This window comes from Oryctolagus cuniculus, chromosome 7, assembly GCF_964237555.1.
Source record: "Oryctolagus cuniculus chromosome 7, mOryCun1.1, whole genome shotgun sequence".
NCBI lineage: Eukaryota > Metazoa > Chordata > Mammalia > Lagomorpha > Leporidae > Oryctolagus > Oryctolagus cuniculus.
The window spans coordinates 148,703,960-148,730,509 of record NC_091438.1 but is presented as its reverse complement, the minus strand read 5'-3'; the positions used below and the strand labels follow the sequence as shown (position 1 = coordinate 148,730,509).

At 45.5% G+C, this 26,550-nt stretch overlaps 1 protein-coding gene across 4 annotated transcripts in view; it reads left to right on the top strand.

The window, feature by feature from the left end:
* The first annotated feature begins 221 nt into the window (after nucleotides 1-221).
* Nucleotides 222-26,550, top strand: part of CDC42 (cell division cycle 42) — a 44,409-nt gene continuing 18,080 nt past the window's right edge. For 2 of the 4 annotated variants that reach the window (XM_002715991.5, XM_008265714.4), the window contains exon 1: nucleotides 222-344. The gene's annotated coding sequence lies outside the window, so the exon portion shown is untranslated. Of the gene's footprint in view, nucleotides 345-8,803; nucleotides 12,911-14,641; nucleotides 14,681-26,550 lie in introns of those variants that run through there. The other 2 variants (XM_070079123.1, XM_070079125.1) reach the window with 2 other exon arrangements.

Here is a 26,550-nt window from a genome sequence, read left to right as displayed (position 1 = left end):
GAGAATACTTTGCTTCACAAGGTTGCAAAGCCCCGAAGACTCGCCAGCGGAAGCGCTCGGAACACCGCAGCTCACAGCATCCTCGCCAGCACAACCACGGGAAAGAGCCGTGCAGAGCACAGCCCAAACGGACGCACCAGACTGCGCGTGCGCGAGGCGCGGGCGGGGCCAGGGCGAGCAGGCACCGCCCGGGACCGCCCACGCCTCTGCTCCCTCCCCGTCCCTCCCACTTCCGCAGGCACCCAACCGTGCGTCTCCTGCGTGCTGACGTCAGGTGCGTGCCCCTGTCCGGCAGCGGAGGAGACCCCGCGCAGTGCTGCCAACGCCCCGGTGGAGAAGCTGAGGTGAGTGCGGGGCCCGAGACTCCCCGCGGATGCGGCTTCCCCGCGGTCCCGTCCCCGCCGCGCCGCGCCCTGCTTGTCCCCGTCGTCGGGGGCAGCCTGGCTCAGGCACCGCGGGGAGCCCGCGAGCGCGGAGCGCGGGGCAGTGCGCGGCTCGCGCTGCGCCCTCCGGAGGCGCCCGGGCCGGGTTCTGTGGGGGGAGCCGCGGGCAGGGGCTTGTGGCGGGGAGGGCGGGGGGCTCGGGGTCGCGGAGCCGGGCTGGGCCGGGGTCGGGGAGCCGGGCCGAGCGCGCGGGCGGGGCCGGGCTGTCACCGGGCAGCGGCGGAAGGAAGGGGTCACACCCATCCCGGCCGCCGGCTCCCCTCCCCCGCGGTCGGTCCCCGCGGTCGGCCGCGCGCGGGCGGCGGGGCCCTGGTCCCGGGCCGGGGGCCGTGGAGCCGCTCGCGGGCGCCCGGGCGGGCAGGCGCCGGGCCCCGGAGTGGCAGGGCTGGGTGCTGCCCACCGCGCTCGGGCTTCCACTTCCTGCTTCGCCGCGCGCCGCCGCGGACATTTTGCGGCGGGCGGGGGAGGGGAGCGGAATTGCGACCTCGGCGGGGCCGTGGCCGCGGGCAGGGCGGGCAGCTCGCCCACTGCCCAAGGCTGGGCCTGCGCCTCGCGGCCCGGGGCGGGTCTGAGCCGGCCTCCGCCGCCCTCCCGGTGCCCCCGAGCCGCCGTCGCCCTCTCCCCCGCCGTCGCGCCCTCCCTTGCGGGCCGGTCCCGGAGCGCCGCGCGGAGCCGTCCTGGGGCCGCCTGCGGGGTCGTCTGACCGGGGCGGGGTGGGGGGACATTTTCTTTGTTCATTTGTTTTTTTCCTCCCCTTGAAGTCCGGGGGAAACGCGGTGTGGACGATGACGTCATCGCCGTCGGAGGGGCGAGCGCTTTCACTCCTCCAAGCCGGGGCCCCGCAGAGGGCGGCGGCGCGCGGGGCCTCGGGCGGTCCCGGGTGGGTGCCCCCGGCCGCCCTGCCACGCTCCCGCGCGGAGGTGCTGGTGAGCTCCTGCCGCCGCCCGAAAGGGGAGGTTTAAGGTCTCAGGAGCACCTGCCCCGCCGCGCGGACCGTGCTCTGCTGGAGCGGGCCGGGCCCGGGGGATCCTTTGCCCCAGGCTCTGTGACCCCCCACCGCCCCCCATGGCGGACTTCTTGGGGGCGGAGGACCCACCCACGTGGACTCGTGCAGGGATATGTTGAAAACCTGTTTTTACACCCAGTCGTTGCTTGCTGGACACTTTATCATTAAAATTAATTTTGGATTTTGAACCAAAACAGTACTTACTGCTAGCGACTTTGTGATGGGTCCCCCTTGAGGTGTCCCGCGGCCGTCTCCCCTGAGTGCCAGGCGCAGCGCACAGAGAGATCACTGCCCGGCACAGCTGCTCCAGCTGTGGTAGGCGCTGCGGGGAGGTAGCTCGTGTCGGAACAGGTCTTTCCCAGCCCGTCTCGTTTGTGCGGATGAATGGATTGCTTAAGGGGTGACGGGTTCACCTGAGCTTTCTGTGGTGTGGGCGTCAGGACGCGGATGGCCGTGGAGCTGGCCAGGTGCGGGGTGGGGGGTCTTCTGAATGCGCTGGGAGCCTCGGTGGGCTTTCTTTTGAGAAACGCACAGTTGTGACACTCGCCTCTTGCTGAACTTCGTGAGTCAATATTTGAGAACTTTCCTCGTGTACATAAATTTGTATCTTTTCTTTAGAAATGTACCAGGGTAGTTTAAGTTTTTAGACTTGAGGAGATAAGAGATTGATAACTGAGTATGACAGATGAGCTCTTTTTGCAGTTACTTGTCCACTACTTGGAAGGTATCACACCCACTGTTGCCTGAAAATGCTCGCCTGCTGTGGCCGACACGTGCCTGGTTACGCCGGGTCTATATACGGCCTAGAGTAGGTGGAGGCTTAGAGGCCGAGAGGGTCCGGAGCTTTCTCTCACTGCAAGGATGGTTTCTCTTTATTAGTCTCCTTTTCCACTTGGCGTTTTTTGATCTGGTTGTTTTTGAAGTGGTTAGAGTAATTAGATATTTTCATCCAGGAGCTGTCAAGTTAGGAAAGCACTGAGGTGCAGTCTGCGTGCATGTCTGGTGAGCGGTGTTAGGCTTGCTTAGACGTAGAAGTCAGTTGTATTTTTATTTATAGATAGATTTTTTTTTTGACAGAGTGGACAGTGAGAGAGAGAGAGACAAAGGTCTTCCTTTTCCGTTGGTTCACCCCTCAATGGCCGCTGCGGTTGGGGCGCTGCGGCCAGCGCACCGCGCTGATCAGGAGCCAGGAGCCAGGTGCTTCTGGTCTCCCACACGGGTGCAAGGCCCAAGGACCTGGACCATCCTCCACTGCACTCCTGGGCCACAGCAGAGAGCTGGGCAGGAAGAGGAGCGACTGGGACAGAGTTCGGTGCCCCGACTGGGACTAGAACCCGGTGTGCCAGCGCTGCTGGCGGAGGATTAGCCTATTGAGCCGTGGCGCTGGCCTAGATAGATTTTTAGTGCAGGTCTCTCTTGTTGAGAGGATGAGGAACAGGTGATGACCCCTCCCCTGAGAGGAAGGGGTTAACATTGTGTCCCTTTATCTCCCATAAATGGATCTCTGTAGCCCAGGTTGGTAAGGGCCCCATTCCAGGCTTCTGTGATAAAGCCTTGTCCACCGTTGTCTTCCAGATACATTTCTTGTCCAGTTAAGTTCCCTGAGGGCAGAGCTCTGGCCTGGCCCGGGCACTGCTGTATCCCCAGCTCTAGAGTGCTGCCGGCCACACTGCAGGCTTCAAGAAATGTTTGTCAGCTGAATGAACTTGATGATGTCTGGGGAACCTTTTCCCACCTGCATATCCCATAGGCCTTTGTGTGATGTCTCCTGAGGTGGCTTTGTGCTTTGTCAGTCAGCTCCATAACTGGGCATATCGGACCGATGATAGGGGACCTCCATTTACCTGACCTTGCTCATCTGTTCAGGCCAGGATCTTCTGCAGCTGCCAGCACTTGGGAAATCTTACTGGACTGAAAATCTTATCTATTTGGACAGTATAGCATCACTTGGGATTTTTTTTCAAAGATTTATTTATTTATTTGAAAGAGTTACTGAGAAAGAGATTTTCCACTCCCCAAATTGCCATAGCGGCTGGGGCTGGGCCACGCTGAAGGCAGGAGTCTGGAGCTGCTTCTGGGTCTCCCAAGTGGGTGGCAGGGGCCTGAAGACTTGAACCATCTTCCATTGCTTTCCCTGGTGCATTAGCAGGGAGCTGGATGGGAAGTGTCTCGAACAGGTCTCGAACCTGTGTCCAAACGGGATGCCAGCTTTGCAGGCGGAGCTTTACCTGCTACGCCACAGCGCCCAGCCCCGGGAAGTCTTGACAACTAGTTCTCTTACTCTCCTAAAATTAAGCACAGTTAATGTTTGTTTTCCTCTTTTTTTTTTTTTTTTTTTTTTTGCCTCCTCTTTCCCTCTGCAGTGTCAAGTTCCTGGTCATCTTATGCTTTGTTCCTTACCAGATTCTACTTTTAGTTACTCATGCCTTTAGTCCAAAATATTTTTCCTAAAGCAGTTTTTATTACCGCCCATTTCAGCTATGTCTACCATTGCTGCTGTTATAAGTCGTTTGATGTCAGAGTTCTTTCTCACTGGTGACAGTCACATTTGGGACATTGATCTCAAAACTGCTTACTCTGTCGTGAAACCAAGTGTTCTGCACTGTGTATTCTTGAAGTGTGTACTGCCATTACAGTGCTTCAAAGTGTGGACAGGAAGTGCCAGGGTATTTTTTTTTTAAAGATTTATTTATTTATTTGAAAGAGTTACACAGAGAGAGAAGGAGTCAGAGAGAGACAGAGAGGTCTTCCATCTGCTGGTTCACTCTCCAAATGGTTGCAACAGTTGGAACTGTGCTGATCCAAAGCAAGGAGCCAGGAGCTTCTTCCAGGTCTCCCACGCAGGTGCAGGGGGCCAAGGACTTGGGCCATCTTCCACAGCTATCCCAGGTTGTAGCAGAGAGCTGAATCGGAAGTGGAGCAGCCAGGACTCGAACTGATGACTACATGGGATGCTGGCACCTCTGGCAGTGGCTTCACTAGCTATGCCACATCGCCATTCCCAAGGGTACTTTTTAAAAAGTTCATGGAAAATGGAATTAAATAATAAATTTATATTGGTGAAAATATTTCTGATATCCATTCAAACAAGTAAAGTGATTAAAAGTATAGACCCTTGTGGGGAGCAACTGGGAGCAACTCAGACTAGACTAAGTTACTGGAATTAAGACTTATTCTATGCATCTGCTCTCCCACAATATGGCGCTGGGAGAGGAGGAAACAGCTTCTACACAGCTGCCTCCAGTTCAACCAATAAACTGTAGGACTTGCTCCTGATTGGAGGAGAGCAGCGTACTCGGCGTGTGGGTAGCAGAGTTGGGATTGGTGGAAGAGGACTATAAAGGAGGAGATAGACAACATGCACCAGGAACATCTATCTGAAGGAACACCTGTGCAGCCCCCGAGAGAGCCGGCCGGCGGTGTGCCGCTCCCCCGCGGAAGTGGGGAAAGTGGCTAGGGGGAACCGCCCTTCCACGGAGGTGGAAGGGACGGTAGCCAACCCGGGAAGAACCAGCAGCAAACCCGGGGAGGGCCGAGCAGACAAAAGAACAGCGCAGGGTCCTGTGTCGTTCCTCCACGAAGAGGGGGAACGACAGACCCTGGGGATGATTGGCCTGCTGGTTAAGATGCCCACATCCCATACTGGAATGCCTGAGTTTGGTGCCCAGTTCCAGCTCCTGATTCCAGCTTTGCCAGTGTAGATGCAGCAGTGATGGTTCGTTAATCAGATTCCTTCACTCGTGAAAAAGACCTGGGTTGCATTCCTGGCTTTGGCCCCAACCCAGCCCTGGCCATTGTGGGCTAAAGAGTGAACTAGCAGATGGGAGCTCTCTCTTCTTTCTCTGCCTCATAACTAAATAAATAATTCAAACCGACCAACTGTAGACTCTGTAGTAAGACTGGCTGGATTCAACTCCTGGCTCTGCCATTTATTACCTGTGGGAAGTCCAGATAATGTCATTATGACTTTGGTTTACCTCTTGTAAAGATAAGGCGGTAATAGTGCCCACCTCACAGTGTTACAAAGATTAGCTCAGTTAATATTCATACGTGCTTTCAATTTTTTTTTGCAGCAAAATGTATTTTTCATTAATTAGGAAGAGTAACTGAAGGGTAGAGACAGAGATTGATCTTCCACCTGCTGGTTCATTCTGCAAATGTCTGCAACCTAAACATATTAAAAAGTTCCCTCTCCAGACCAATCTCATGAACCAAAAACAAATTTAAAAATTTCACCTCTTTACTTAAAAAAAAAAAATCACTTGTTTTCATCAGCTTCCAAGACAACAATATCAGGTGAGGGAGGGAAGAAGGGAGAGATCTCCGATTGGTGGTTAATTCACCAAATGGCCTCAACAGCCTGGGCTGTTCAGGTCAGAGACTCCTGGAACTCCATCTGAATTTACCAAGTGCCTGCTAGGGGCCCAAGCCCTTAAACCAACATCTGCTATCTCCCAGGAGCATTAGCAGGAAGCTGAATGTGAGGAGTATCAGGGACAGTAACCAGCACCCCCGTGTGGAATGCTGGTACGCTCAGTGTCAGTGTAGTCTGCTGTGCTACCGGGCAGGTCCCAGGAGTGATTTGAAGCCTGTTCGTCTTTTAAAGGAATCAGGGTTTCTTGCCTGTTGTTTATCTGCGCTCTTTATTAGGAGCGGCTGTATTGTTTAACATTCTAAAAATGCTACTGCCCACTTAGTAATAATTAATGTAAATTTTAGTTTAGTATGTGAATTATACATTTTTGAACTTAAATGATGTTTTATTGGAAACTAATTGCTATGAAGAGGTCTGGGCCAGGCTGAAGCAAGGAGCCAGGAATTCCATCCTGGTTTTCCACATAGGTGGCAGAGGCACAAGTACTTGGGCCATTTTCCAAACCATAAGATCAGACTGATTGATACTGGTTATGAAAACTCACATGAAATGCAGAGTTGGCATTTAACTGGTCAAATGGAAAATTAAAAAAGTTTATTTTAGCAAAGCAAGCATAAAACATTATCTCCACTCAAGGAAAAGTGTTACTAAAGTCTAGTTCTTCTTAGCTGCCATCCTGAAAAAATAATTGCTGTTTTTCAAGGACAAGATTGCATTTATTTCTCTGATACATTTCCTTTCTCCTGAGCTCCGGTGGAGATGTTCAGCAGTGCTATTCCTGTGCAGTGTGTGCTCGAGAGCAGGGTAAAGAAGCTGTTTTCTGCCAACTGCTATTTGGATATTTACTCGCAGGCCATTAAAACGATCAACTTAAAAGTTACCTTGCTGGGGCCATCGTTGTGGCATAGCAGGTTAAGTTACCACCTGTGAGGCCTCCATTCTGTACGAGCACTGGTTCAAGTCCCGGCTGCCCACTTCTGATCCCGCTCCCCGCTAATGGCCTGGGAAAGCAACAGAAGATGACACAGTACCTGGGTCCCTGCCACCCCAAGTGGGAGACCAGGGTTGCGTTCCTGGCTCCTGGCTCCTGGCTTCTGGCTTTGACCTGCCCCAGCTCCAGCTGTTCCAGCCATTTGGGGAGTAAGTCAACAGATGAAGATCCCTCTCCCTCTTTCTCCCTGTCTCCCCTTCTCTCCCTCACCCCCTGTAGTGCTGCTTTTTAAAAAATAAATAAATCTTTAAAAAATTAGCCTGCTGTACATTTATTGAATCTGGAGTCCCACTTGCAGTTGCCTTGCCAGGGTCAGACCAGATGAGTTCACAGGCCTCATGTGGCCCACAGTCTGGATGTTCCCCACCTGTGCTCTAGAGGGCTCTACCCTGTTTGAATCAAGACAGCCATGGAAAGTATTTGTGTGCCACCATGAGACAAAGGAGAGGTTGCTTTTGGTTGGCTAAAGTTGCTGGCAGACCCCACATGCCAGGAAAGCTTGGGGAGTGATGTGTCAGGTACACCTGTGTCTAGTCTCTGTTAAGTGGCACCTGGAGCTGGCTTCTGTTGGATATTTAAAGCCAGTCATAACACACACAAACACACACAAACAAATAAAATATATACAAAAAGGAAAGAGTGCTATCTCATCTGCTGGGTCATTTCCTAGATACCTGCAATAGCTAAGGCTGGGCCAGGGGCCAGGAACCTAATCCAGGTTTTCCACATGGGTGCCAGGGTCCCAGCCACTTACATCATCACCTGCTGCCTCACGGGGTACATATCAGTAGGAAGCTAGAATCAGGAGCAGAGCCAGGGCTTGAACACAGACATTCTGATATGGGATGTAGGTGTCCCAAGAGGTGTCTTGACCTCTGCGCAAATGCCTGCCTCATATTTTAATTTTTCACTGTATTTGAAAGATGGAGGGGTCAGCGCTGTGGCTCACTAGGCTAATCTTCCACCTGCAGCGCTGGTACTTCAGGTTCTAGTCCTGGTTGCTCTTCTTCCAGTCCAGCTCTCTGCTGTGGCCTGGAGGGCAGTGGAGGATGGCTCAAGTGCTTGGGCCCCTGCACCCGCGTGGGAGACCAGGAGGAAGCACCTGGCTCCTGGCTTTGGGGGTGTGAACCAACGGAAGGAAGACCTTTCTCTCTGTCTGTCTCTCTCTCACTGTCTAACTCTGCCTGTCAAAAAAAAAAAAAAAAAAAAAAAAAGAAAGATAGATGGAGGGTAAGGGGATAGACACAGACATAAATCTTCCATTTCCTGGTTTACTTCCCAGATGACTGCATCAGGTAGAGCAGGATCAGGTTGAAGCCAGGAGTCTGGAAGTTACTTGGGTCTCCCATGTAGGTAGCAGAGACCTAAGTACTTGAGCCATCACCTCTGTCTCCCAGGGTGTGCACTAGCAGCAGTATGGAATTGGAAGCAGAGCTGGGACTGAGATTTAGGTACTTTGATACCAGTTGCAGGGTTGTGGATCTACCAGGTGGCGACTTAGCTGCTATGCTGAATGCTCTTCCTTGTGTGTGTTTTGTGTGTGTATGTGTGTATATATTAAGATTTATTTATTTGAAAGGCAGAGTTACATGGGCGGTGGGGTGGGGAGAGAAGACTTCCATCCGCTGGTTTGCTCCCCAAATGACTGCAATGGTTGGGGCTGGGCTGATTGGAAGCCAGGAGCTAGGAGCTTCTTCTGGGTCTCCCATGTCGGTGTAGGGGCCCAAGGACTTGGGCCATCTTCCACTGCTTTCCCAGGTGTATTAGCAGAGAGCTGGATAGGAAGTGGAGCAGCCGGGACTTGAACTGGCCCCCATATGGGATGCCGGCATTGCAGGTGGCTTTACCCACTACACCATAGCACCAGCACCCACCATATGTATTTTTTTAATTAATTAATTTATTTGTAAGAATTACACAGAGAGAGAGGTCTTCCATCTGCTGGTTCACTCCTGATCAGCTGCAATGGCTGGAGCTGTGCCGATCTGAAGCCAGGGGCCAGGAGTTTCTTCCAGGTCTCCCATGCAGGTGCAGGAGCCCAAGGACTTGGGCCATCTTCCACTGCCTTCCCAGGCCATAGCAGAGAGCTGGATCAGAAGTGGAGCAGTCAGGATTCGAACCAGCGCCCATATGGAATACCGGCACTCAGGTGGTGGCTTTACCTGCTACACCACAGTGCTGGCCCCCCCATGTGTATTTTTAATAGACACATGGTAATAGTACATATTTATGCAGTATAGTGTAGTGTTTCAGCATATATGTATGTAGTGTGTGGTGATCAGATCAGGGTATTTGGCATATCTGTTACCTCAGATATTTCTTTTTATTGGGAACATTAAAAGTCCTTTGTTAGCTATTTTGATTATTCAGTTAAATATTTATTACAAGTTATTCCTCTTACAGAACTAACCCCCTGTACCTATGAACCATCCTGTCTCCTCTTTCCCCCAAGTCATTCATTCAGTTGAAGAATTGTCACTGTTGTCGCCCCTGGAGGGGAGGAGCGGTTTGAGAACAAATTGAGGAAGGAACAGATGAACCCAAGGCGGGAGGTGGAGCTGGAATTGGGGAGTACCATGTTGAACAGTGTTCGGGTGTGTGGAAAAAGGATACATTTAATAGAAAACATGAGCAAAATTTGAGCTGCAGTCCATTTGCTGTGTTGGTGGGCAGTTGAAGGATATTTGTAATGTTTTTGGCTTATTTTTCAATCTAAAATCAGCTGAATGAAAAGTGAATGAAGGTTTTTTTTTTTTTTTTTAAGATTTATTTTATTTACTTGAAAGATAGTTACAGAGAGAGGTAGAGACAGAGAAAGGTCTTCCATCCATTGGTTCTCTCCCCAAATGGCCGCAGCGCTGGAGGTGAGCCTGTCCAAAGCCAGGAGCCAGGAGCTTCTTCCAGGACTACCATGTGGGTGCAGGCGCCCAAGCACTTGGGCCATCTTCTTTGCTTTCCCATGAGCATTAGCAGGGAGCTGGATTGAAAGTGGAGAAGCCCATGTGGGATGTTGGCACTGCAGGGCGAGGCTTTATCCTAGTACGCCACAGTGCCAGCCCCCATGGATGAAGTTTCTTAAAGAATGATTGTCTTCCTCTGGTTTCAGAGTCATTGTGATACAGCTCACTGTTGCTGCTCACTCACAATGCTGTGGGCAGAGTGAGTTTTAAATCTCTCCTGAAATGGAGTTAAACTATCCATATCACTTAATAATTTCCTTGAAAACCATATTTTTACTGTTTAATTAACAGTATGTTTTTAAATTAAATCATTAGATTTTAAAATAGAAACATTCATGTATTATATAACTTGGAAAAGATAATTCCTATGAATGTCAGTTCAGTTCTGATTTGTTTAAATCACTATCTCATATAATTTGTTTGTATTGAAATAGTGCCTCAAATATAAAGTAAAATAGAAAGTATTGAGATAGTGCCTCAAATACAAGCTAAGCTATGCTTGAATTATTTTAGGTCATGGATTTTATTTACTTTGTTCATCACAGGGCGAAAGGAAGTGTTGGAACATTTGAGTAGCTCATAAACCAGTCAAGATGGTGTAAGGAATAATTTTAGGTTTTCGAATAATGCCTACGTTTCAGAGTACCTGAAAGATATTTATGTTGGGTTGAGTATCAAACTCTATCCCCATCTTGCAAATTCATGTGTATAAATTCATTAGATGTTCAGAGAAATTAAGGTCATCAGAGAATCTGTTTAATTTGATGTTTCCTTATACTTGGTTGATGGAGTTCTGTCCCCTGCAACCCCCACCATGGAATACTGATTTTTTGCAAAACACGAACTGGGAAACACTAGTGTTTGGTGAGTCAGTAATCTCCATACAGCTCATAGCTGTTGGTGTGGCCAAATGTTTGCTGTGGGTACAAAAATGGGAAAAGTTTCCTTTAGGTTTCTGAGGCAGGTGAGTGGTGGAGACTCCAGGAGAGGCGTGGATTTGATTTATTCTTGCTGTGGCCTAAACTCCACTGGAGAATGGTGGTCCAGTTACGCTCATTTGAACCCTCCTAGGGGTGGGACTGCCCATGATGTGTACGAGAGGCATCTTTGGGGTATCCATAGGCAGTAGCTCCATCTCCACTTAAAATCAGGCACAGGTTTGGAGGGGGGAAGCAGGCCAGCATGAGGACAGAAGTGACTGTCCCTGGCTGCAGGGGAAGCCTGTGAGATGGAGCCACAGTGTCCAGTTTCCTCTGTTCTTGGGTCGGTGACACCAGCGTGAGTATTTGACTCTTGTCAGGTCTTCTGAAAAGCTCGCAGTCATTTCAAAGCCAAGCTTCTGCTACTCTGCAGCTCACGTCATTACCCGTTCTGTTTCTGATCCAGAGACTTTTCAAATAGCTGCTGCTATGAAATTTTTTCTTAATCTGTGATCACTTATACCAGAAATTAAGTTTTTTTGGGAGCTTGAACTAGTGATCTGTACGTTCTTTGTATTTGACAATTTTAGCATGATTTTGCGCTTTCTTTCTTGTCACATACTGCCCCAGCTCCCCTCAATGCACCCTGGAAAATGCACCTCTTATCTTCAGGATTGACCCCCTTTCCTACTGCATGTCTTACATGTTGGTGAAGATGCACTGTCCTTACAGCTTGCTGTTGGTTCTCATTAGGTCAGATCCATGAACAGAAAAATCGTGTCACAATTGTGGGGTCTCCAAGACTCTGAAATGGGGTCAGTGTGTTCAGTTTCCTCTTGGGTCAGTGATACTAGTTTGAGTATTTTATTATTTTACGGTATTCTGATAAGCTTGCAGTAATTTCAAAGTCTATTTTTTTTAAGATTTTTTTTTTTTTATTTGAAAGAGTTAGAGAGAGGGAGAGCAGAGACAAATTTTCCATTGGCTGGTTCACTCCTCTAATGGCTGCAGCTGCTGGGGCTGGGCCACGTGGATGCCAGGAGCATGGCAGAGCCTCTTTTGGGTCTTCCATGTGGGTGCAGGGCTTCAAGCACCAGGGCCATCCTCTGCTTCTTTCCCAGAAGCATTAGCAGGGAGCTGGATTGGAAGTGGAGCCACCAGGTCTCCAACCTGTGCCCATATGGGAAGCCATTGTCGCCGAAGGAGCCTTAACCCACTTTGCCACAATGCTGGCTCCCAGATTCATGTAATAAATGGTTCTGTTTGTGATCCAAAAATTTTCGGACAGATTTATTTATTTATTTATTTATTTTTTAAAGATTTATTTATTTTTTACTTGAGAGTCAGAGTTAGAGAGGAGAGGCAGAGAGAGAGGTCTTCCTCCCCAGATGGCTGCAATGGCCAGAACTGCGCTGATCTGAAGCCAGGAGCTAGGAGCTTCTTCTGGGTCTCCCATGTGGGTACAGGAGCCCAAGGACTTGGGCCATCTTCTGCTTTCCCAGGCCATAGCAGAGAGCTGGATAGGAAGTGGAGCAGCTGGGACTAGAACCGGCACCCATAAGGGATGCCGGCACTTCAGGCCATGGCGTTAACCCGCTGTGCCATAGCGCCAGCCCTTGGACAGTTTTATTAAAATAATTTTTTTTCTTTTAAATAAAGGTCTGTTTATTGATTTATTTGAAAAACAGACTTACAGAGAGAGAGAGAGATGGGGCATGTTGCTGGGGGTGGTGCGTGGTGGGTGGGGAGAGCTATCTTGCATCTGCTCTTCACACTCCAAATGTCCAGAAGAGCTGGGGCTGGTCGAGGCTGAAGCCAGGAGCCTGGAGCTCTTTTCTGGGCCTCCCAGGTGGGTGCAGGGGCCCAAGCATTGGGGCTGTCTGCTGCTGCTCTCCTAGGCACATTAGCCGGGAGCCAGATTGGAAGTGGAACAGCCAGGACTCCTTAGTGCTCATAACCCACTGTGGGGACACAAACATTTTTTTTTATTATTCTTTTTTTTATTTAATAAATGTGAATTTACAAAGTGCAACTTTTGTATTGTTGTGGCTCCCACCCCCAACCTCCCTCCCTCCCGCGGCCCTCCCCTCTCCCACTCCCTCTCCCATCCTGCCCTTCATCGAGTTTCATTTTCAATTACCTTCATATACAGAAGATCAAATTAGTACGTACTAAGCAAGGATTTCAACAGGCTGCACTCACACAACCGCACAAGGTATAGGGTATTGCTGAACATTTTTCTTAATCTATGTTCACATGTACCAGAAGTTAAATTATTTGGGGAGCTGGTGATGATGATCTGTACATTCTTTTTATAATTTTTTCATGTAGTTTTGTTTCTTATTTTTTGTCACACATACTGCCCCTGCTCTCCTCTCCCCTGATAAACTCACGTCTTGTCTTTTTGATTAGTATCCCTGCTTTTCCTGTTGCACATCTTACATGGAAATGAAAATGCACTGTCCTTACAACTTGTCCTTCGATCTGGTTAGGTCAGCAGCATGAACAGGAAAGTCATTGCACATATGAGAGATCTTCAGAAAATTACTGAAATTGTGCATTATGCAAAAATTATAGATGGTTTTCAGTTGTTTTGCACCCAAAAACTTTAGTTTTTCCATGAACCTCTTGAAGTACCTTGTATAAGAACACATGTAGCCTGACTCAAGATTTCTTCTATCTTGTACAAACATATCTTCTAATTTCTGGAACTTCCTCAGAATTACCCCCTGCTCTTAAACCCTGCACTTTCAATCACATTACCTATTCTTTATTTGCACATCTACTTCTCTAGTGAAAATTTCCCACTTAAGTCTTTAATTACTCTGGTAGTCTCTTAGCTGAGTTCCCTGATTTTATCTGGTTCCCTCTGACAGTCCATCCACCTTGGAAAACAGGACACAATTGGTGTTTCTAAAACTTGTTCATAAACATGAAAGAAACGGACACTTGCTGTTCCTCATCCACTTGCAGTTAATACTCTGCCTAGCTTTCAGGGCCTGTATGGCTTAGATCATGCAGTTTGTTGGTTTCGTCCACTTGTTAGCCTTTTCTCCTGATGCTCCAGGAAACTAGAGATTCATTCTCACCTTATTTTGGACCAGTCTCCCATATTTGTTTTGAAAAATATGGTACTTATGGTTTTCAGTATAAATTTGTATCAATCTGAGGCTACTGTTGTTAGCCTCTTTTGCTTGTGACCAGTGACATACACGATGATGCATGTTATGCTGTCTGGCATGGTATTTGGTACAGTAGGCATGTGGTAAATTACTGAAATGTCTCTGGCTTTGAAAGCAGGGTTTCTGTATTCCCCAGAGTACTGCTGTAATGGACATTTCAGTATCCTGCTGACTTTCACAGTTAATAGAGTTGTTTCTTCGATGAACATATTGTAATAAATGTTTTAGGTCCTAACTTGTGACCTGATTGAATAAGACTGTTAGGTACTTGGAGTCTTGTTCTTCAAGTGACACTTAGCAACAGAAATATTGTAGAACTTTTTGCATTGTTTTTTTTTTCCCTTTAGAACAACAAGAAAAAATTTAACACTTAATATGTTTCTAACAATATTACATTACCATGTTGGTAGTCATCATAGTTATTTTTAATAGGTATATAGTATTTCATCCAGTGATGTATCATTTGCCATTTTTCTGTTGCATTAACTGTCTTGATGTTACGGCATTCCATTTTTTCTTGATAAGATGTCTTCTTCCTTTGGGATAAATTATCTTCAGTGAAATTATTGATGCATTTATATAGCTCTTAAAATAATGTGTGAAGGGCATTAAAAAGAATTACCTGGGTCATGAAGTAGATCAAGGACTTTGGTGAGAGTGGTTTATCAGGATTTGATAGCTGTAGACCTCAGACCTTAGTGTTTTTCTTGATTGTTGAATATTTCTTGGAGATTTTTTCATTTTAATGTTTTGTTTCCTTGCAGTTTGGGAGGCTAGAAGTCTACAATGAAGATATCGCCAGGGTTGGTTTCTTTCTTTCTTTCTTTTTTTTTTTTTTAACAACAGGCAGAGTGGACAGTGAGAGAGAGAGAGAGAAAGGTCTTGCTTTGCTCTTGGTTCACCCTCCAATGGCCGCTGTGGCCGGCGCACCACACTGATCCGAAGGCAGGAGCCAGGTGCTTCTCCTGGTCTCCCATGCGGGTGCAGGGCCCAAGCACTTGGGCCATCCTCCACTGCACTCCCGGGCCATAGCAGAGAGCTGGCCTGGAAGAGGGGCAACCGGGACAGAATCCGGCGCCCCAACCGGAACTAGAACCCGGTGTGCCAGCGCCGCTAGGTGGAGGATTAGCCTACTGAGCCGTGGTGCCAGCTTAGGGTTGGTTTCTTTGAAGGGCTTGTAGATCACTGACTTGGGATGTCTTCACGTGGTCTTCCCTATGTAGCTGTTTGTGTCCTAATCCACTCTTTGTTAAGGACACCAGTCATGCTTGATTAGCCTACCTATGACCTTAGTTCCTTAAAGGTCTATTCTCCAAACACAGTCACTTTGGAAAGTACTGGGGGTTAGGACTTGAACTTAGGAATTTTGTGGGGTCTTGGGGTGGATAGTTCAGCTGATAAGGTGCAATACGCATCATTCTCTTTAATAATTGTATAGTAATCTTTAATGCTGTAACCTTTTTGCTAGCCTCTTGTTACTGCACATGTAGATAATCTCATTTCACTCCTGCAAGCAAGGCTGCAGTGAATATCCTTGAACTTCCCTCTTTGTGTGCTTTGTGAAAGGCTTGGAAATGGAATTGCCAGGACAGAGAGTGTATGTGCTAAGTTTTGGTGCTTACTTGTCTAAACCTGGAAGGCTTGTTTCTTAATAATCCTAATAGTTCTTGAAAGCAACAATTTAGCTTTTATTTTAGACACTACACTCCCTGTGTGTTAAGTCCTATATTTTGAGACAAAATCTTATTGTAATTTTCAGTCTCATCTAGGAAATACTTTGTTAGTATTTTTCGTTTTGTTTTGTTTTCAGGGATTCACAATTGGCTTTCACTTTCTTGGAGTTAGAACACATACCTGCTCTAGAAGATTGCCTCGATTCTAAATTGGCTGCTTATCTAGATACCTTCACAGTGATAGCAAGGGCTCATATTTGAGTGTTTAGTGCTGTATGCTAGGAACTCAGTTCTCACAAACAACTTAGGGTGTGGATGCTTTTTTCTCTGTTTTACAAATGGAGAAAGAAAGGTTTAAAGAGGTTAAGAAGCCTGCCCCAAATCACACAGGAATGGGAATAATGTGCTTCACAGCTACTTGGCTTGAAAGCTTGTGCTGTTTGCTACTATTCTGTACTGTCTTCCTAGATAGACTTTATAAAAAATATTTGGTTAATGATTAAGTAATGTTACTTTGTCTCTTTTTAAAAGAGATATAGGTTACACCCTTTATGTAACATTGCAAGTCCCCTGGCTACAAAATGTCACATGTGGTTTAAACTGCAGGATTGATCAAATTAGCAAATAACCGTGTCACATGGAAGCCAGGCTTTTCCTGAGTTCCTTCTTATTTATAGGGTTTAGCTGCTTTCACTCGCTCTCACTTAGCAGCAGTGGTTCTGATCTTTACCATACTGTTAATTTTGGTGTCTGTGAGTGTTAATGGAGCTGAAGAATAAGGTGCTATGTTAGGCGTTTACCCTGAGCCAGCTGGTGTGTGCTAGTGGCTTTGTATCCATGACCCCATTTCTCATGATAGCAGTTGTGTGAGTTTCTGTTACTTGTAAATGAGAACTGTAAGGTGTAGAAGTAGAGAAACTTGTTGGGTCACATAGGTGGGGTTAGAGCTGACATGGAATCCATAAGTGCCTGTCTGGAAAAATCTCATGCTTTTCTTAATGTTATTAGTAGTCAACAAGGTTTTACAAATATTTCAACATTTTGTTTCTTCTTGTCCTGATACATGGTTCATTACTATATTAGAGTTGGAGCCTGGGGAAGGAGATAAAGTCCAGGATAATCCTACTTCTTCCACAGAAAGCTTGAATGTATCAGAATAAACACAAGCACATCTAAGTAAAAATAACACGTGTAAGTATATGTGGTGCATTTTAGCAGTAAGTGAGCACCTACTGTGTGGCTGGTAATAACCAGTTTCTGGGCACACAGCAGAATTGATGCCTTTAGGAGATTTCCTTATTCTTAAATCTGTCTCCTTTGCTGTAATGTAACAAGCAAACAGGATAATAATAGCTTATGACTGTACTGTCAAGGAAATACACAGGGTAATATGACAGGGTGCAAAGAGGGAGGGAGCCGTTGCTCTGGTTCATGTGATCAGGGAAGGACTTTCTGAGGAGATAGTGACTGGAGTTGAGATCTACAGGATGAGAAAGCAACAGCAAGGGAATGGAATGGGATATAAGGGTATTTCAAAAGTGTGTGGAAAGTGGAATTAATTTTAAGTTTATTTTGGTGCAAAAATTTTTGAAATCCATGCATTTTTTTTCTGATGACACATATTTTCCATGAACTTTTTGAAGATCCCTCATAAATGTGATTTCAAAAAAAATTTGAGCAAAATAAAACTATGATTTATTTATTTATGTTAAGATTTATTTATTTACTTGAGAGAGAGAGTTACAGACAGAGGGAGAGACAGATAATGGTCTTCCATCTGCTCTTTCACTCCCCAAATGTCCACAACAGCTGGAGCTGGGCCCATCTGAAGCCAAGAGTCAGGAGCTTCTTCCAGGTCTCCTACTGGGATACAAGAGCCCAAGGAGTTGGGCCATCTTCCACTGCTTTCCCAGGCCATAGCAGAGAGCTGGTCAGAAGTGGAGCAGCTGGTACTCGAACCGTCACCCTTATGGGATGCCGATGCTGCAGGCAGAGGCTTAGCCCATTACACCACAGAACCAGCCCCTAAAGTTATTTAATTCCATTTTTCATGAACTTTTTGATGAATCCTTGTATTATTGGTAGTGGGCTCAAGGCAGCACACAGTCTGGCATGTTTGAGCTTATGAACAAGCATGTGTATTTGGAGCTGGGGAGCGAAGGAGAGAGGAGAACAAGAAAAGGAGATTGGAGAGCTAAAAAGGGCCTTGCCGTGGAGTTGTCCTTGTCCTGTTGGAACAAAATAGCAGGACTGGGTGACTTGTAGCCAACACATTGATTTCTCAGGTTCTGGAGGCTGGGGCTTCAAAGAGCAGATGTGGCAGGGATCTACTCACTGGTTCGTAGATGGCACCTTCTCACTGTATCATGGTAGAAGGTGCAGGGGAGCTCTTAGAGGGCTCTTTCATGAGGGCCCTAGTCCTGATCAACCCTTATGACATACTTACCTCACAGGTCTCAACTCTGAGGTGAGAATTTCAATATATGAATTTGTGGGAACACAAAAACTTAGACCACAACAAGAGACTAGATAACTGGAGCAGTATTTAATAGCTAGACTAGTTAAGGCAGGTATTTGATAGAGATTCCTGTGTAGGGAATTAGAATAGAAGTAGGGTCAGTGGGAAGATTGGGCCATCAGGGTTTAAGGCAGAGAATAAAGGCATAGGTCTTGAATAAGCACCACACCATTTGGATAATTTGAATAGTATCAGTGATTACAGATAACTACGTGGATAAAGTTAAATCGTAGAAGCTGGTTGAGCAATTTCTGTCCTGTTTTCCCCAGACTATCTAGACCTCAGAGCTGTAGTAAACTCAGGTTTGAGATTTGGAATAAACCAGATGCTCTTTTGTTACCTGATCTTTTACATGAAATTGAAGGGAGGTTTGTGCATGTAGGTAATAAGAGTATTATTATATTGCCCTTCATTAAGAGGCCAGAATGAGAAAATTGCTTGTAAGGGTGGCAGTTATCGGTAATGTTATGAAGAAGAATATGCAAGGGATGAGATTTACTTGTTGTTGTTGTTTTTTTTTTTTTTTTTTTGGTCTGTGTAGCCCACCAATATTGTTGCCTCAAGATGTGAACTTTGTTTCTGCATTGGGGGATAATGACTGTGGATAGGATAATGCTTGGCACATAGTAGGTGCTTTAAAAATGTGGCGTGAATTAATAAATGTTTGTCTTAATTATTTTTAAAAATTTATTTATTTATTTATTTGAATGCAGAGTTAGAGTGAGCGAAAGAGATTTTTCCATCTGCTGGTTTTACTTCCCAGATGTCTGCAATTGTTAAGGCTGGGTCAATTGAAGCAAGGAGCCAGGAGCTCCATCCTGTATCCTGTGTGGGTGCAGGGACCCAAGTACTTGGGCCATCTTCTATTGCCTTCCCAGGTGCATTATCAGGGATCAGAAGCAGAGCAGCCAGGACTCAGATTGGTACTCTTGATATGGTACGCTTACGTCACAGGCGGTGGCTCAGCCTGCTGTGCCGTGTCTTGATTATTTTGAGAACCTTACTGTGTCCCCCCACCCCCTTTCTAAAGATTTATTTATTTGAAAGGCAGAGCCACAGAGAGAAGAGGTCTTCCATCCGCGAATTCACTCCCTAGATGACCACAGCAGCCAGAGCTGGGCCAGTCATAAGTCAGGAGCCAGAAACAACTTCTGGGTTTCCCATGCAGATGCCTTGGGCTGTCTTCTACTGCTTTTATGAGTTGCTGGCACTGTAGGTGGTGGCTTTACCTGCTACACCACAGTGCTGGCCCCTCCATTCTCATCTGCTCAGATGCTTTGTTAGTGTTGTGTTTGTGTTATCATATACACTTTCAGTTTTTCCAAATTATGTATTCTTAAGTATTAGATTTAAAATTATGCAGCTTATTTATATATTTACTAATTGAGTTTTTAAACATTTTTGTTTCAAATACTGTATGAAATAATGCATCTGGCTAGCATCCTTTAGTTTTTTCCAGTTTGAAGAACAACTTTACATTATAGTAAGAGTAAAGACTTCTCATCAGAACAGACCCTTCAGAATGAAATCCTATTTGGAAGTGCAGCAGAGACGACAGACAGACTTCTAGCATTGCTGGAAACATCCTTTTCCAGAGGGAGCCAGCGCTTGCATTTTATGGTGCTGTCGTCATTGGCAGTTGGAGATTGTAGGGGTTTTGCAAACATTTAGTGTGACATTAAAAACCCAAAGATATTTTTGTTATGTAAATTTTAAAAAAATATTTATTTATTTGAAAGAGTTACACAGAGAGAGAAGGAAAGGCAGAAAGAGAGAGAGAGAGAGAGAGGTCTTCCATCCTCTCGTTCACTCCCTAATTTGCCACAATGGCTGGAGGTGCACTGATCTGAAGCCAGGAGCCGGGAGCTTCTTCCAGGTCTCCTATACAGGTGCAGGGGTCCAAGGACCTGAGCCATCTCCCACTGCTTTCCTAGGCCATAGCAAAGAGCTGGATTGGAATTGGAGCTGCCGGAACTGAAACTGGTGCCCATATGGGATGCAGGCACTATAGGCAGTGGCTTTACCTGCTTTGCCACAGCACCGGCCCCTATTACTAGATTTGAAAAGTACCTGTAAGAGAGAGAGGGGAAAAATCCCAGTATCTTTCTCAATATCAAAAGCTGTAGTGGGATCAGGTCTCTGTGTCCCAGTTTGGAGCACCTGGGTCTGACACCCAGCTCTAGCTCTTGACTCCAGCTTCCTGGGAGCCAGCAGTGATGCCCCAAGTAATTGTTTTTGGGAACCAGCAGATGGAAATTCTGTCTGCCTCTCAAGTGAATTAAAAGCAAAGATGTAGTATAGCTGTTACTACTTTCATTTTTGCCTCATTCTGTCTCTCTGATTGCTTTGACTATTTTGGTAAAATACCTACTGATTTTCCATATATTCACTTATAATAGAATAGGCAGCAACAGGCCTCTCTGCCATGTAACCTGGAGATTTTGTCCTTTAAGTCTCTGTAGTGATTTGATACTGGCAATGAATAAATGGACTTTTTAGGGAAAGCAGAGTTATTTATAGCTATTTAAGGATAGAAAATAATAAAGTTTGGTTGTTTTAAAAAGTTAAATTTTGTTAGCCTTGCTAAATTAAAGCAGAACAAGCTAAGAATTGTTTCTTTATTCTTTCTTTGTAGTTTGCAGTTGTTTCTCGGTTATCTTTATATGCTTATTATGACAAACTACTTTTCTACTACTTTTCTTTTTAAAGATTTATTTATTTATTTGAAAGGCAGAGTTACAGAGAGTCAGAGAGAGCGAGAGAGATACATCTTCTATCCACTGGTTCACTCCCAAATAGCCACAATAGCTGGAGCTGGGCCGATCTAAAGTCAGGAGCCAGGAGCTTCTTCTGGGTCTCCCATGTGGGCGCAGGGGCCCAAGGACTTGGGCCATCCTCCACTGTCTTCCCAGGCCATAGTGGAGAGCTGGATCGAAAGTGGAGCATCTGGGACTCAAACCTGTGCCCATATGGGTTGCCAGCACTGCAGGTGGTGGCCTAGCCCGTACACCACAATGCTGGCCCCTCTACTACCTTTCTTACTTTTTTAAAAAAAATTAATTAATTAATTTATTATTCATTCATTTATTTATTTATCTTAAAGACAGAGTTACAGAGAGGCAGAGGCAGAGAGAGGTTTTGCATCTGCTGGTTCATTCCCCAGATGGCTTCAATGGCCAAGCAGGTCCGATAGAAAGCCAGGAGCCAGAGTTTCCTCTGGGTCTCCTACTCAGGTGCAAGGGCCCGAGGACTTGGGCCATCTTCCACTACTTTCCCAGGCCGTAGCAGAGAGCTGGATTGGAAATGGAGCAAGTGAAACTTGAACAGGCAGCCACATGGGATATCGGCACTGCAGGTGGCGGCTTTACCTGCTATGCCACAATGCCAGCCCCTCTACTACCCTTCTTGATAGTGGATTTCTAGCCTTTGTTAATTTCTTTCTTGGAAGTATAGACTCGTAGAAAATGCAGCATAAACAAATTGAAACAACAGTTCCTAGAGATATGCTGGTGGATGTAGAAGTAAGTGGGAGAAGATGGAAAAGCATTTAATATTATTTCAGGAATATCTCATATAATGAAAAAATCGACATAATGAATATTTGAGACTGGATATCATTACCTAGAATCTACTCAAATAATTATATACTGAGAAACTATTTAATTGTTACTTACTTATATGTAAAACTTAAATTTTCAAAATTTATTTATTTGAAAGGTGGAGTTACACAGAGAGAGAGAGATTAATTGATCGATCGATCGATATTCCATCCGCTCGTTTACTCCCAATTGGCCAGGGCTAAAGGAATGTCGGGATATGTCAGCACCAACTGTGGCTTTGCGCAAGTCCTTGTGTTTGGACTAGAATTTTGTTATCTGTAAAATAATAGGGTTAAGTTAGTTCGTTAGAGAATTTTCATTCATTAAAAAAAGAATTTCATTAATTTGGTTCTTTTGAATAATGTTGGGTGAACTCATCCAGTTCTATTGTCTTAAATTTTGTTTGAAGCTGAACATTTAGGGTGCCAAACACACCTCTGAATGTATTGTTTGTTTGGGGGGACAGAGGTGCCTGCAGTCGAGCTGTATAGGAGTTTTGGGATCAGCCTGCTGAGTAATACTGTATTCTCAGTTGAACATACAAGGCCAGCTGTATGCTTTTTGTTTTCTGACAAGACACTGTGGAGAGACACTTGTATGCAAGTGAATAGTTACATGAAGAACGTCTTTGTAGTTTGAGTAGTACTTTGGATTATTTAATCACAGGGCCAGATGTTTAAAAATTTTTGCCTTATTTTATACTACTATAACTTGATAGCATTCTGTAACTGCATTCTCTAAAGCAAGGGTGGGGAATGTCCAGCCCTCAGGCCATATGGGTGCTCTGGCACTGGTAAGGTAATTTTTAATTTAGTAATTTTGTATGGCCCTTGAATGATGTTCTAAATATCCAAATGGCAGAAATCGGCAGAAAAAAGGTTCTTTACCACTGCTCTGAAGTAACTGAGTTTGATAGGAGAGACAGTTGTTCTGATTGTACTCAGCCTCCCCAGTCTCACGGTCAGAGTAGAGACTCCACTGGATTGGGAAGGAAGCCTTGTGAAATTGGGTCATTCTGGTGATTTCAAGGGTGCCTCCTCTTTCCTAAGTAGAAACTTGGATTACTTTGGGGGATATTTATTTCAGTTGAAAATAGCTTTAGTTTTAAATGGTATAGTTTGGATTAATGTGAATCTGGTGTCTTTCTGTCAGTTCAGTTCTGACACTCACCCCACAGCTGAAGGGGCCCAGTCCCACAAGACTGCCCTCCCTGCCTCCAAGCACTAGCGGAAAACTGGTGCCTGGGGCACCACACCTCTGCTCAGTCTCCTACAAACTTGGTGATTCTCATGGCCCTCCTCAGCTTCAGTAATCAGCTAGAACACCTACTAGACATCAGGATAATGTTCACTTACATTTATTCCTTTATTATAAAGGCTGCAACTCAAGAACAGCTGCGTGTAAGAGATACACAGAACTGTAGGGGGGTAGCTTCCTTGCTGTCTCTGAGCTGTCACCTCCCAGGCACTACAGTATGTTTACCAACTGGAAATTCCATATTCCTTATCATAAGACTCAGTTTCCAGCCCCTTTCCCTCCCTGGAGTTTGGTGGGTGGGGCTGACAGTTAAGATCCTCTATAATCACTTGGCCTTTTCCGAAGTCATTTTATTAATATAAATCCAGGTATGATTTTGTGAATCACAAAAAAGCTCCTACTGCTCAGAAAATTTTTAGAAACTATGTATTAGGAACAGGGGACAGAGAACAAATATTACCATGTAGTGGATTACCAAAAAATTGATCTGCCTTTTATTCGTAATATTTTTTGTTCATGCTTTAAAAAAAAGATTTACCTATTTGCTAGGCAGAGCATCAGAGGGCGGTAAGGAGGCAAGGGGGAGAGAGAGAGATAGAGATAGAGATATATCTTCCATCTACTTTTCACCCCCCCATATGGTTGCAACAGAACATCCAGAACTGGACCAGGATAAAGCTAGGAGCCAGGAACTCCACCCAGCTCTCCCATGTGGGTGTCAGGGGCCCAAGCACTTGTACCATCTTCTGCCTTCCCAGGCTCATTAGCAGGGAGGTGGATTGAAAGTGGAGCAGGTGAGACTTGAACCCATTATCTGACAGTGGGATGCAGACATCACAAATGCTGGCTTAACCCACTGTGTTATAGCTCCTGCCCATGTTTTTAGTATGTGACATAGTTTTATAAGATGCATAATAATGTGACTGCGAAAACTTTTTTTTTTGGCAAAACATACATATTAACAAAGACTTCATAAATCATTTCATGTATTACAAGTCTCTTTTTTCGTCGAATGAATTATGGGGCATGGGAAAATAGGGCATCTGTAGCTGGGAGCCTCCCCTACCTGCATACAAATCCTTTTTCCAGGGGTTGTCTTTGGTGAGTTTAGTTGGGAGCCAGCCAATGATAATGACAGTAAAGAAGTGGGTTTAATAACCAGACTCCGAAGCTATACCTTGTGAGCTCTACAGAATTTCAGGAGCTTTAACTCTAGGGTTATCTAAAGTACTTGAACCCCTAGAGTGTTAAGAATCTGGAAGATACTCATATTGATATGGCTGTCTAGTGGAGGGATAGATATTGGGAAGGAACGTGGAAGTGACCTGACCTTACCTCGTAATTTTGTTTTCCTATGATCAGCAGAATTTTTTTTCAGAGCTCATCTTTATTTTAAATACATACATATTTATTTGTTTATTTGAGAGGCAAAGAAACAAAGGGAGAGAGCACTCATTTGGTGGTTCACTCTTAGTTTGCCTGGGATGGTTGAGGCTGGGCCGAGATGGAAGCTGGGAGTCATATAATTCAGTCTGGGTCTCCCATATGGATCACAGCAACCCAGTTACTTGAGCCTTCTCTGCTGCTTCCCAGGGTCTGCAATAGCAGGAAGCTAGAGTCAGGAGTTGGTGGCAGGCACCCTGATAAAGGACACGGGTGTTCCAGTTGGCCTCTCAACCTCTGGGCCAGATGGCAACTTACTGCTAAGCCAGTTGCTTGCCCCTACTTTTTTTTCAATTTTATTGTTTTTAAAAAGATTTATTTATTTATCTGAAAGAGGAAGAGAAAAAGTGGGGCCAGTTGGAGATTGAGAAGCATCTTATATCTCCTGGTTTACTCCCCAAATGGCTGTGATAGCCAGGGTTGAGCCATGTGGATGGCAGGCCCAAGTTCTTGGATCATATTCCCGTTTTCCCAGACACATAAGAAGGAAGCTGGATAGGAAGCAGAGCACCAGGGATTCAAAACCAGCACTCCAACATGGGACACCAGTAGTGCCAGAGGTGGCTTAAGCTTCTAGGCCACAACACAGGCCTCCTGTGTTTTTTATTTTTAATACATAGCAATTGTACATTTGTAGAGTACAATGTAGCATTTTGATATGTGCATCAGCCTGCAATGATCAGCCCAGTGTGATTGATGTATCTCTTACCTTACACATTTATTATTGCTTTATTGGGAACATTAAAAAATCTTCTCTGCTAGCTATTTTGAAATACACAGTTAATTCTTGTCAACTGTAGTTACCCTACTGTGTTGCAGAACTTTAGAGTGAATCACTCCTACTCAGCTGTATCCCTGTACATATTAATCATCTCTCCATACTTCCCCACCCTGCATGCTCTGGTAGCTCTTCTTCTGGGAGATCAGGTTTTTAGCTCCACACGTGAGTGAGAACAGATACTTGTCTCTTTGTTTACCATAATAAGAAAATGGGACATACAAGTATGTATGCAACGGAATATTTTTCAACTATAAAAAAAAGAATGAAATTGTCATTTTCAGCAATATGATAGAACTAGAGAATGTTATTTTTTTGAAAGCCAGAGTTACAATGAGAGAGAGGGAGAGAGGAAGAGACACAGAGAGATATCTTCCATCTGCTTGATCACTTCCCAAATGGCCGCATTGGGCCAGCTCAAAGCCAGGAGCCAAGAACTTCTTTCAGGTCTCCCACAAGGGTGGCAGGGGCCCAAGTATTTGGACTATGTTCTTCTGCTTTCCCAGGCACATTAGCGGGGAGCTGGATTGTAAGTGGAGTAACTGGGCCTCCAACTGGCACGTATATGGGATGCTGGCATTGCAAATGGTGGCTAACCTGTTAATGACACAACACCAGCCCCAAGAGTAATTTTTATGCTGTAAATTGCCCAACCTCAATTCTAAGTTATGGAGCAAATTAATTTCCCTTTTAAAGATGGATATATTTAATTATTTGAGCAGAACTACTTTTCTTCCCATTCTAGATAGCAAAATGATAATTAGTGCTATGTAGCTCTGTTCCTGTCACAGTGATTTTCCATGGTTCAATAGGAAATTAACATATGATATATACACATGTGTGGCTAGTTTCTTGAAGCTGACATGGGCATTGTGAAATAAAGTCTGTCCCCTAGTTGCCCCACCTGTACTCACCCCAATCTGTGGGTCATTTGGTGACTTTTTTTTTTTTAAATGGAAGATACTTTTTTTTTAAAGATTTATTTATTTATTTGAAAGAGTTACACGGAGAGAGGATACAGAGAGAGAGGTCTTCCATCTGCTGGTTCACTCCCCAATTGGCTGCAACGGCCGGAGCTGCGCCCATCCGGAGCCAGGAGCCATGAGCTTCTTCCAGGTCTCCCACGTGGGTGCAGGGGCCCAAGGACATGGGCCGTCTTCCACTACTTTCCCAGGCCACAGCAGAGAGCTGGATCGGAAGAGGAAAAGCCGGGACTCGAACTAGTGCTCATATGAGATGCTGGCACTGCAGGTGGCATGGCTTTACCCACTATGCCACAGCACCATCCTCTTGGTGACATTTTAATGCATGAAATAACTGATGATTAAATTATTACAAACACTTTGCAGAATAGTTGGAACTTGACTCTAAAATAACTACCTTTGTAATGGTGGTTATAAATTTA